This window comes from Rhagoletis zephyria, unplaced genomic scaffold (assembly GCF_001687245.7).
Source record: "Rhagoletis zephyria isolate East Lansing unplaced genomic scaffold, Rhagoletis_zephyria_1.1 Rzeph_scaffold_09705, whole genome shotgun sequence".
In the NCBI taxonomy this organism is placed as follows: Eukaryota; Metazoa; Arthropoda; class Insecta; order Diptera; family Tephritidae; genus Rhagoletis; species Rhagoletis zephyria.
In genome coordinates, this window is record NW_016166783.1 from 3,149 (window position 1) to 15,836 (window position 12,688).

The 12,688-nt window shown below is 34.3% G+C and overlaps 1 long non-coding RNA gene across 1 annotated transcript in view; it reads left to right on the forward strand.

The window, feature by feature from the left end:
- The first annotated feature begins 895 nt into the window (after positions 1 to 895).
- LOC108375968 (uncharacterized) overlaps positions 896 to 12,688 on the forward strand; it is a 14,049-nt gene continuing 2,256 nt past the window's right edge. The window contains exons 1-2 of the long non-coding RNA XR_001849219.1: positions 896 to 912; positions 4,142 to 4,147. This is a non-coding gene — a long non-coding RNA (uncharacterized LOC108375968). The remainder of the gene's footprint in view (positions 913 to 4,141; positions 4,148 to 12,688) is intronic.

The following is a 12,688-nucleotide window of genomic DNA, read 5'->3' on the forward strand; positions in this document are numbered from 1 at the left end:
TTTTTGAAAGAAAATGTTTCTCTTATTCTCTAATTACCAAATCCGGTCCGGATTGTTAGGGAAAGAACCTAGTGTTGATATTATCAGTGAACTGTAATTTTCGATTTTCTTTCCTCAACGTTTAAGACATTGTGATTTAAATAATATCAACAAAATTTCTGTGAAAAACCGAAACCGGAACGAAACCGAAACCAAAACCGAAATAAATTTTGAAGAACGAAACCAAAACCGAAACCGAAACACTTGGCAAAACCGAAACCCAAACCGGAACGTTATTTTGAATCGGTTTCATTCCTTGGCAAAAACAATTTATTTCTTCACTAAAACATTTATTATTCCATGTAAAACTGAACATTAATGAAATAAATAAAACTTTATCTGTAATAAAAACACGAATTATGTAAGAATACAAAGAAAAATTATTTAACAGAAACATTGTCTCTTACTCGCTGAAAAGAAGTAATAAAAACTCTCAAAAAAGCAAATTCGCTACAGCGAAAAGACGGTTTGCAAAACCACATAAATTCGAATCCGCATAAAAATAAACCGCATAAAAAGAGACCTAAGTGTAAATAATTTTTTTTTCTTTTTAAAACAATAAATTTAAAAATTACACAAGAGACGTTAATAAAAAAATAAACAAATAAAAAAAAAAACAAACATAAAAAAAGATTCGCTCACTGAGATTCGAACTCGGATCTCTTGATTTGGCGTGCCAAAGCTTTACTCTGTCGACCATTGCCACTGTTGCAGCGCCGCGAGCAAAATGACATACTTATGCTTTTCACGGGGCATGAATAGGCAGTCTATCCCGTCAACTGGTATGATGCTACTGGTATTTCTACTGGTAGCATGCTGATGCAGGAGCGGACAATTGACATCTCCTATGACACCGCCATGTTAAAAATACCAGTCGCTAACATTGAAAAAGGATACAACGTGAACTAGTTGGGCTGAAACGCAAACTGGTAACATTCTGGTTCACAATTGGTAGCTATCCCTGCAGGGAAAGAGCTGCACGAATACATAAAAAACGAACCTTGAATCACTCCTCACAAAAAATGTTAGCATTAACGCCGCATTCCAGCAAATCTCGTGCCTGGGTAACAAAAGGACAGAATCTCATGATTCAGAACAGCAATGAGTTCGCTCAACTCATAGCATTCTCACAGGCAACGATCCACCCTCGACATAATTCGTCAATCAAAGAGTTTGCTTGAGTTGTTGTGAATTAACTCTGTGCAAGAAGGAGGTTGTGTGAGTGAACGATGTTTGTGTGAATTAACAACTGTTAACTCAGCATTCTAGTTATGACTTTGTTCGCATAACGGTTGTTTGTAACAGCCTAAAGGAATCGAGATACATGTAGAAAAATGTACACATAAATGATCAGAATGAAAAGAGAAATCGATTAAGCCATGTCCGTCTGTTTGCCTGTCTGTGCAGACGATAACTCGAGCAAATTTTGAGATTTCACAACGAAATTTGATATGTAGGTGACCCTTTATCCAGGGTAGGTTCCTACTGAAATTGAAATTGCCGAAATCGGACTGTAACCACGCCCCCATCGTATATTTTGAACGGGAAATGTATTCACGCCTTGGTCGAGCACTTAATATTAATATCAGGGAACTTGTTTCTAGACATTTCCCGCAAAATTTCATGGTGGGAGTAAAAAAATAGTCGCCGAAAAAAAAACACCCTAGTGTACATCGTCGTTTAAAGTACAAAACCGCGTATCAACAAAATGCAAAACCGCGTATGTGAGGTTGCAAAAATTATTTTCTAGTGAGTAAAAACACTCATATTTCAAAATGGTTCTCTTTTTAACCGACTTCCAAAAAAGGAGGAGGTTATCAGTTCGTCGGAATATTTTATTTTTTATTTTTTTTTTATGTATGTTACCGCATAACTTTGGACCACGTCAACCGATTTCGATAATTCTTTTTGCATCGGAAAGGTAGTGTCTCAGAGGTGGTCCCATACTAATCTGGTTAAGATCCGATCAGCGGATCATGAGATATATATATANTAGTATCTTTCAGGACGAATGGGTAAGGATGGAGCCAAGAGCTTGTGTGAGCAAATCCAATTTTTGGCATCAAATGTCAGTTACGCTGTTTTGAAGAATGACGATACCCGGTTTTGTACTTTAAACGACGATATAGAAAAAAGTATTTGAGCAATTTGAGTGAAATGTTCTCAAAATTTAAAACTTTTTATTCAGAATTCAAAAATTCTAGGTATGTAGTTTTGTATCATATTAAATTTTAGTACAATAAGGTGCCAGTTTGAAGTAGCTTGACTCAAGGCCCGTCCACATAGAGCTTTGGCGTTGCGTTGGGTTGGCGTTGCTTCAACAGCTGACTATGAATACATGAATTCAAATGCAGCCGTCCACATAGCTAAAATTCGGCAACGCTCACGCCTACACAAAGCAAACAGATGACGAACTCTCATCTTTTCGCGTGCGTCGCTAGTCAGCTGTTGCAAATAAATAAAATTACGTGAAATATTTTTCCTTTTTAATCAATTGCGGGCAAGAAATATCGTTTTTAATGCAATTATTGATATGAAATATTAATTTATCTGTCGTTAGTATGTTAATTTAGTGACCCAAACATTTGCTGCCAAGCGTTCATTGTAGCAAGCATACTTTTAACGTGCGTTCTGTCAAACCAACGCCAATGCCAAAGCCAACGCGAAAGTTCTATGTGGACCGGCCTTGATTTTTGCCTTTTTGCTTTTTGTTGAGCGTGTCAGCAATTTTCTTCCATACAAAGTGTTTATATGGAAAAAATATACGAAACCTGCAACAAAAAAAAATTCCCAAAAATTAACTAACTATTTCAAGCTTGCACTTATTGTATTAAAATTGAATGTGCGGGAAATGGTTTTTTCATTAAACATTTTTATTTTTGCGAGCGCCACAATTATTTTTTTGTGACCGACAATGAAATTTTTATATGGGACCGAAAGAAAGAAATTAGTATTTTTATTTGACACAGTCTAATACACTTTTATGCTTACAAACATATATACGTGCTTGTTCATTTCGACCAAAGAGCAGTTGAGTTGAAAAATAAAATCGTGTCGCAATTGGATCGATTGAATTGAAATGAAAAGCATCATATAATACTATAATTATTTTTTAATTTTAGCTTATTCGAAGCTATTAAATAAAATTAAAGCAATTCACTTATGTACGCAACAGAAAGATACATATAAACATAATTCATTTATTGGAAAATAAAATGTAAAACATTTCAGTGTTCTGGAACTTAAAACTATTTATAAAATAGAAACAAAAAATCTTATTTAAAAAACTAAGTCTTTCAGTAATTTAATGATATTTAGAAAAAGTTGAGTATCAAAATACATTAAAACTAAATAAATAAAACTCCTAAAAATAATTAATTAATTTACATATTCGTATGTAAAAACATTATTTTGCCTACCGAAACAGGGCTAGACCCTAAAACACAACGCTTTTCAGAAAGCAAATTTTTAGCACTTGAGAATATTCTCTCAGATGAGACACTACTTGCCGGTACTGCTAAGATTTCTAAACTCAACTTAAAAAGTATTGGAAATTTCAGCTTATTTAATTCCCACCACTGTAGAACATCAAAATTATCATGCATTGCTTCGTTAACATTTTCGTATAATAGTAATTCATTTTGAACACGATCAAGATTGTTTGTTGGATTTAAAGGCTGAAGAAATCCTGAGAAAAGACGTCCCTTATTGTTTGAAAGAGGATTCATTGGACTACTTTATTATTGCTAAGATCTTGTTCAATAGCTAAGGCTTCTAACATGATTTTGCAATATTGTTTAACATAATTCTTTTCTTCGTTTGTGAAGTGTAATAATTTGTTGGTTGGTGGGAACAAAAATAAAGCAATTTTGTGAAAAATAGTTAGGTTTCTAATAACCACATCATTAAATAATGTCGTGAGTTTAAAATTAACCGATGTTATGCTTTCGAATTCGTCATTAGTATTTGTTTCACAAATTCGTTTTAAAAAGTAAACATGCACAATAACTAAATGTAGGGTAAGGTACCTATCCCCTTCTAACTCTTTCGAATATTCTTCGAAATTTTTTAAAATATTTATTATATCTGATAAAATATTTAGGTTGACGTTACTCATTCTATGGTTCTGTCCTGTTTTCTGCAAAACATTTATAATTTCTATCTAATTTCTTTCCACTGATTGCAATAAATAATTTATTTATTTATTTATTTATTCAATCAGTAGTAATCTAGAATAACAAAGTTACTTACAGCCTACTTAGAAATAGAAGGAGTTATACATTAAAACTCATTGCATTTAACATNTATCTAATTTCTTTCCACTGATTGCAATAAATAATTTATTTATTTATTTATTCAATCAGTAGTAATCTAGAATAACANACTAGACCCTAAAACACAACGCTTTTCAGAAAGCAAATTTTTAGAACTTGAGAATATTCTCTCAGATGAGACACTACTTGCCGGTACTGCTAAGANAAACACAACGCTTTTCAGAAAGCAAATTTTTAGCACTTGAGAATATTCTCTCAGATGAGACACTACTTGCCGGTACTGCTAAGATTTCTAAACTCAACTTAAAAAGTATTGGAAATTTCAGCTTATTTAATTCCCACCACTGTAGAACATCAAAATTATCATGCATTGCTTCGTTAACATTTTCGTATAATAGTAATTCATTTTGAACACGATCAAGATTGTTTGTTGGATTTAAAGGCTGAAGAAATCCTGAGAAAAGACGTCCCTTATTGTTTGAAAGAGGATTCATTGGACTACTTTATTATTGCTAAGATCTTGTTCAATAGCTAAGGCTTCTAACATGATTTTGCAATATTGTTTAACATAATTCTTTTCTTCGTTTGTGAAGTGTAATAATTTGTTGGTTGGTGGGAACAAAAATAAAGCAATTTTGTGAAAAATAGTTAGGTTTCTAATAACCACATCATTAAATAATGTCGTGAGTTTAAAATTAACCGATGTTATGCTTTCGAATTCGTCATTAGTATTTGTTTCACAAATTCGTTTTAAAAAGTAAACATGCACAATAACTAAATGTAGGGTAAGGTACCTATCCCCTTCTAACTCTTTCGAATATTCTTCGAAATTTTTTAAAATATTTATTATATCTGATAAAATATTTAGGTTGACGTTACTCATTCTATGGTTCTGTCCTGTTTTCTGCAAAACATTTATAATTTCTATCTAATTTCTTTCCACTGATTGCAATAAATAATTTATTTATTTATTTATTTATTCAATCAGTAGTAATCTAGAATAACAAAGTTACTTACAGCCTACTTAGAAATAGAAGGAGTTATACATTAAAACTCATTGCATTTAACATTGATTTGAAATCAGACATAGATATAGAAAAATCAATAGCTAGAGAATTTGAGAGAATATTGAACTCAGTAAGAGCTCGAAAAATTGGAGCATTAGTAGCGTAAAGAGTTCGGACATATTCTGTATAAAAAATATCACTATTTCGGAGTCCGGTAAGGGATATGGAAACAAATGCGAGGAGATATGGTGAATCAATTACACCCTTAATAATATCGAATACAAAGGTGAGCGAAAGGATAGTTCTTCTGCTTTGAAGAGATTTCAGGTCAATTAGCGCACACCTGGCTTTATATGAGGGAATAGGGTCGGCGAAATTCAACGACCGCATAGCAAAGCGTAAAAACGAATTTTGAACCCGCTCGAGTCTATTAATATGGCATCCATGATAGGGTCTCCAGATAAAAGAAGCGTATTGCAACTTAGAGTGTACCAGCGACGTGAACAGTAACTTAAGAGTATAANAAATAATGTCGTGAGTTTAAAATTAACCGATGTTATGCTTTCGAATTCGTCATTAGTATTTGTTTCACAAATTCGTTTTAAAAAGTAAACATGCACAATAACTAAATGTAGGGTAAGGTACCTATCCCCTTCTAACTCTTTCGAATATTCTTCGAAATTTTTTAAAATATTTATTATATCTGATAAAATATTTAGGTTGACGTTACTCATTCTATGGTTCTGTCCTGTTTTCTGCAAAACATTTATAATTTCTATCTAATTTCTTTCCACTGATTGCAATAAATAATTTATTTATTTATTTATTTATTCAATCAGTAGTAATCTAGAATAACAAAGTTACTTACAGCCTACTTAGAAATAGAAGGAGTTATACATTAAAACTCATTGCATTTAACATTGATTTGAAATCAGACATAGATATAGAAAAATCAATAGCTAGAGAATTTGAGAGAATATTGAACTCAGTAAGAGCTCGAAAAATTGGAGCATTAGTAGCGTAAAGAGTTCGGACATATTCTGTATAAAAAATATCACTATTTCGGAGTCCGGTAAGGGATATGGAAACAAATGCGAGGAGATATGGTGAATCAATTACACCCTTAATAATATCGAATACAAAGGTGAGCGAAAGGATAGTTCTTCTGCTTTGAAGAGATTTCAGGTCAATTAGCGCACACCTGGCTTTATATGAGGGAATAGGGTCGGCGAAATTCAACGACCGCATAGCAAAGCGTAAAAACGAATTTTGAACCCGCTCGAGTCTATTAATATGGCATCCATGATAGGGTCTCCAGATAAAAGAAGCGTATTGCAACTTAGAGTGTACCAGCGACGTGAACAGTAACTTAAGAGTATAAGGATCTGTGAAATCTGAACTAAATCGACGAATAAAAGCAAGAACTGAATATGACTTAGCAATGGTGTAATTTAGATGACTATTAAATAAAAATTTCGAGTCAAAAACTGCACCTAAGTCAGTTATCTCACTAAGAGTAGATAGACGGGTACCAGCAATGCAATGAGAAGTGGGGATAACGTAACGCGATTTGGAGTAGGATAAATAAAAACACTTACTTATGTTTAACTCAAGGCCATTGGTTCGCCACCAGGCTGAGACATTGTCAAGGTCTGATTGAATCTTAATGGAGTCTGAAGAATTTGAAATGGTCGAAAAAATCTTTGAATCATCAGCGTATAAAAGGAAATTAGAGTTAACAAAACAACTCGATATGTCATTAACAAAAACGACAAACAGGAGGCCTAAGATGCTGCCTTGTGGAACCCCAGACGACGCTATGAAAGAGTTGGAGTGCATATTGTCGACAACGACTACACAGTTTTGATGCTGAAGATAGGATTTTATCCAAGATAAAAATAGTGAATGAAAACCCAAACTAGCTAATTTAGGAATCAAAATTGAATGGCTGACTTTTTCGAAGGCTTTTGAAAGATCTGTATATACCAGGGACGTGAACCGGTTTTGAACCGAACCGGTTTTNCAAAAATGACAAACAGGAGGCCTAAGATGCTGCCTTGTGGAACCCCAGACGACGCTATGAAAGAGTTGGAGTGCATATTGTCGACAACGACTACACAGTTTTGATGCTGAAGATAGGATTTTATCCAAGATAAAAATAGTGAATGAAAACCCAAACTAGCTAATTTAGGAATCAAAATTGAATGGCTGACTTTTTCGAAGGCTTTTGAAAGATCTGTATATACCAGGGACGTGAACCGGTTTTGAACCGAACCGGTTTTGAGCCGGAAAATCGCTTTTTTCTATTAATTAACTGAACCATTAACCGAACCGAAATTTTCCACAAATGTTTGATCCGAACCGAAAACCGAACCACTTTCCATAACGGTTTAAAGGTTCGTTTCAACCAATTTTCAATAGATAAATATACTCACTTTTTTTCTTTTTGTTAAACGTGGTAATACCTACCATGTTTGTTTACCATGTGACAATATATAATGTAAAGGCAACCCATCTCATTTGACAGACACTTGACCCTGAACCTTGCGCGTTGTTGCACTTGACACTCGACACTTAAACTTGCGCGTTATTTTTTTGTTTTTAACCGTTGAACCGAACNTGTTAATATGTAAATTAATAGTATTGAAAAAGGCTTGTTATTCAGTGTGCGATATATAGTGCATATCATACCTATATGACAAGTTTTAACTATAAATTTGTTGTTATCTTGTACGAAGTTAAAAAAATACAACAAAATTTCATAAAAATTTCACACTTTTTCGGAATTTTCATGAATTGTTTGGGTGTGCAGTTTTATATCCCATTCAATACTAGTATAATAAAGTGCAAATTTGAGGTGGGCACAAAATACCATCAATTTTTGATATTGTTTTTATCGTTGGTACCACACATTTTCTTAAATACGATCGACAATTTTTTATATGGAGAAGAATGCACAACATCGTCACCAAAAAAAAAGTTGCCAAAAATCATTGATAGTTCGTAGCCACCTCAAACTTGCACTTTATTAGCCTAGAATTGAATGGGATATAGAACTGCATTTATGTATAAGATGCGCTATATCATATAGATTGTCTATATTTTTTGATACAGTTGTTGGATGGGGTAATAACTGATGAATATCTACGTTCGGCCCATACCTAGCTCCAATTGAAAGCATTAGGTCCGTATATTTGATCAAGCCTGCCTCTTCCACCATTTTAAATGGTCTGCAATTTTTTATGCCCCATTTGGCAAATTTATCAATAAAATTTTTTTTTGTATGATGCTCAACTTGTATCTTTGGCTCATCTTCCGAACGGTTCTTTAAATTTTTATAACATTTATGTTTCACAAGATTTGACGTGCTATTCGTAAACTTGAAAACGCTGTTACAATTTTTGCATGCCACAACATCTCTTATCACACTGCCACTATTTTCAACCTTGCCAAAAATTTTCCAAACCCTGCTTTTTCCAGTTTCAATGACAATTGTGTACTCCCCTTTTACAATCTTATCCTTAATTTCATTAAATTGTTCCCTCAGTTCAGGAATAGAGCGGCTTGACGTTGGAGATTCATCCAATGTTACCTGTTTTTGTAAGCATATGTAGAAACACAGGTTTACAATGTATTACAATATGGCAATTGTTAATGAAAAATGCACTGATATTTGCTGTCAATCACTTACATCCATTATTTTTGAGGAAATATATCTGATAACAAGTGCGCTCGGGTTGTGTGTATTGAAACAAATAGCTGCATAAAAATTCTACTTTGTTTCATCTCCGAATTCACAAACTAAATGACAAATTCAAATATTTACTAAAATATATCGACCAAGCATCTACGGTCCGTAATATGCAGGCAAACATATTGGTGGGAAAACCCGTTCGTTTTTTCCCTTCTTTATTTGCTTGCTTAGCTGAAAACCATGATTGCACCCATCCGTGTTAAAAGAATTCGAGGAACAATGAATTCACATAACAATGAGTGTCGACCACTCATTGCTCCCACTGCTTAACGATCGGCACAACTGCCCTGCAGTGAAGGCCAAACCAGTTAGAAAAAATACTAGTTCATTAACTAGTATGTGCCTACCAGTTCGACAATTTCGAAGAACTTAGGCGATTAGCGACATCTGCCTCTGAATTGCCAAAGCCAAAAATAAAACGCAATTAATTGCTTTTCTTACAAATGTCGGCTGTGGCGTCACGTGAAGACTACTGGTTCTGGTTCTGAAATCGCAGGTTCGAGGCCGCTTGGAGGTGGTTAAGATTTTTAAAGTTAAATAAATGTAAGTAAAAATAATTTATTCAATTTATAAATAAATAACAAATTTGAAAATCTAATTGCGTTGCAAAAAAACATTTAGGAAGAAATATAAAAACAAAGAAATTAAACAAAAATATTTTTTTTATTAAATTAAAAAATTACAATAAACAGCATAAACAAAAAAATAAATTTATAAAAAATAAAAATAAAATAAAAAATAGAAAATAAAAAAATTTTCCCTGCGCCAGGATTTGAACCTGGGACCTCAGGCTTACCACGCGAGTGCTCTGCTCTGTCGGCCATTGTGACTGCTGGAGCGTCGCGAGCAAAAAGGCACACTTATGCTTTTCACGGGGCATGAATTGGCAGACTATCTCATCAACTGGTATGATGCTACTAGTATTTATACTAGTAGATGCTGATGCATAGCCTGACAATTGACATCTCGTAGGACATCGCAATGTTAAAAATACCAGTCGCTAACATTGAAAAAGGATAGAACGTGAACTAGTTCGGCTGAAACGCAAACAGGTAGAATTCTAGTTCATAACTAGTAGCTTTCCCTGCAGGGTGGTTGGTGGTGTGAGTGTGAGTTTCGTTTGCGTATGGGATGAATCAACAAGCTTACCTGCTAGTGAAAGACAAGACTAGTTTCAACACAACAGCGGCGCTAGACTCGAGTTATGAGATGAATTCATGAATTCTGTGGTGCATTCATAACATGAGTTGATTTTTGCATCCCTTTACTATCTATTCAGGCGAACGTGGCGTATGAGTAACACTCTTATCTGCTGATATTTCATACAAAAAATCCTTGCGCATTTTCATTTTACCAGTCATTATTTTGTTATTTATATATCGATTTTCTTCAGCTTAGTAGTAGCTTAGTTTTTTTTCTAAAGGAACAGGCTTTATTATATATAAATATATATTATTATATTTACATAGAAACTGTTATTTTTTTACTTTTTTCCATGCTAAAGTTTGAATTTTTCGCATTTTTCCATCAAAATACCAAAAATCTGGAATGATTAATTAATTTCTCAGAAACTACTTATAAGGGCTATCGAAAAGTAATCTATACACGGTTTATGGAGAATTTTATTTTCTATCGTTTGCCGTACCTTGTATTACGATTATTTAATTGGTTCGTAGGAAATACCTGATTAATCGGAACCACTTTTTTTTGAGCTGAATAACGGTAAATTGCAAATATCACGTAAACGTATACATACAAAAAACAATTAACTCGGTTTTCGGAATCAGCGAGCGATTTTACATACAAATTGGATAGTGGCGTCTGGAGAACAAAATCAAAATTAAAATTTGTGATCCAGTATAATCAATTGCATCACATTCCCTCTTACTATGCATATGCCTAAATGTATGCAGCCATTTACAATAGCAAGTAAACACAGGGTGGTTCTAATGGTACTAAAAATTTTGTACTGAAATACACAATTTGAAATCATAAAACATCCGTACCATGCTGTGCAATAACGCATCGCGTAGTTCCTTCCTTTTACGCTGTAGCCTTTGTGCATTTTAAGGCGCACTGCTACAAAAAGGAAACGCATGCACAAGGTTGCAAATTCGCAGGGTGCACTTGATGATTTTTTTATGTCAGTTATTCGAAAAACTTTTTTTTATGATGCATTTCCGAACGTTCTTTTTTGCAGTTCGCAAATATTTTTTATGCATTTATGCATTTATGATGCATTTCCCAACGCTTTTTTGCAATTTGCTTTTCAAACGGTTTTAAACAAATTAACAAATTANCGAAGGTTATGTAAATTAAAATAACAATCATGTTTGCATGATCATTCATCGCTCCAAATTATTTTATTAAAAAAGTTGGGGTCTAATTCATGCATTCGCAACATTCCACGGTAAAATCTAACCCTCGACAGGTAATCTCTTTCTTTTAGAGCCTGAACGCGTTGAATGTGGTAGGGATGAAATGGATGGTTTTTTAAAGCTTTGTGAACTGTAGATTTTANTACCTTTTAAGAAAATACGCTTTTAGAGATCTTAATCTCAAGTGGGCTATCTCAGCAGCAGCTCCATTTAGTTGTTCCCGCAAATGCTCTTCGTTTTGAATTGTTTTTGAATAAATTTTGACCTTAAGACAGCTCCAATAGAAAAAATCTCATGGATTCAGGACTGGCGATCGAGCGGGCCACGTGATTGGCGCGTATCGTCCAATCCATCTGCGAGGATAAGTTTTGTCTAAATGAGCTATTACTTCTCGACCGTAGTGAGCAGGGCATCCGTCATTTTGCAGCCATAGTCTTCGCCGCAGGTTTAACGGTACATCTTCTAAAAGAGTTGGAAGCCATTCCTGAAGGAACTCTAAATAACTGTGAGAGTTGAGCGTTAGCGGCAGTTTCACAGGTCCCAATATCTGATAATTAAAAATACCGCACTATAAATTTATTTTGTACCGGTACTGCGAACGATCTTCTCTCATTTCGTGAGGATTGTCTACCTGACAACTGTGAAGGTTATGTAAATTAAAATAACAATCATGTTTGCATGATCATTCATCGCTCCAAATTATTTTATTAAGAAAGTTGGGGTCTAATTCATGCATTCGCAACATTCCACGGTAAAATCTAACCCTCGACAGGTAATCTCTTTCTTTTAGAGCCTGAACGCGTTGAATGTGGTAGGGATGAAATGGATGGTTTTTTAAAGCTTTGTGAACTGTAGATTTTAGTATTCCTGTCCTTCTTTCCATCATTCTCACTGAAGTCGATGGACCTAGTTCCACTTCCTCTAACACAACTCCAACATCTACCGTTCCAGGACGGCCTATTTCGCCGCCACGCCATCCAGGTATGCGATCTTAAAAAGTGAAAAATGATTGCTAAAAAGCAAGCAAACGAAAAAGCTGTAAAAATCACCTACCTTCATATATTTCTCTATTTGTCCGGGCAGCTCTGGCATTACAGCAAGCTTCACCGTAAATTAGGTGAATATCCGCATATTCATGCGACGTATACTGCGTGTTCTCTGTCATAGTATTAATAACACAATGTTCGAAGGGTCCAATTTCACAAAATCCACTTTCACTAATTCCGGTAAGTAACA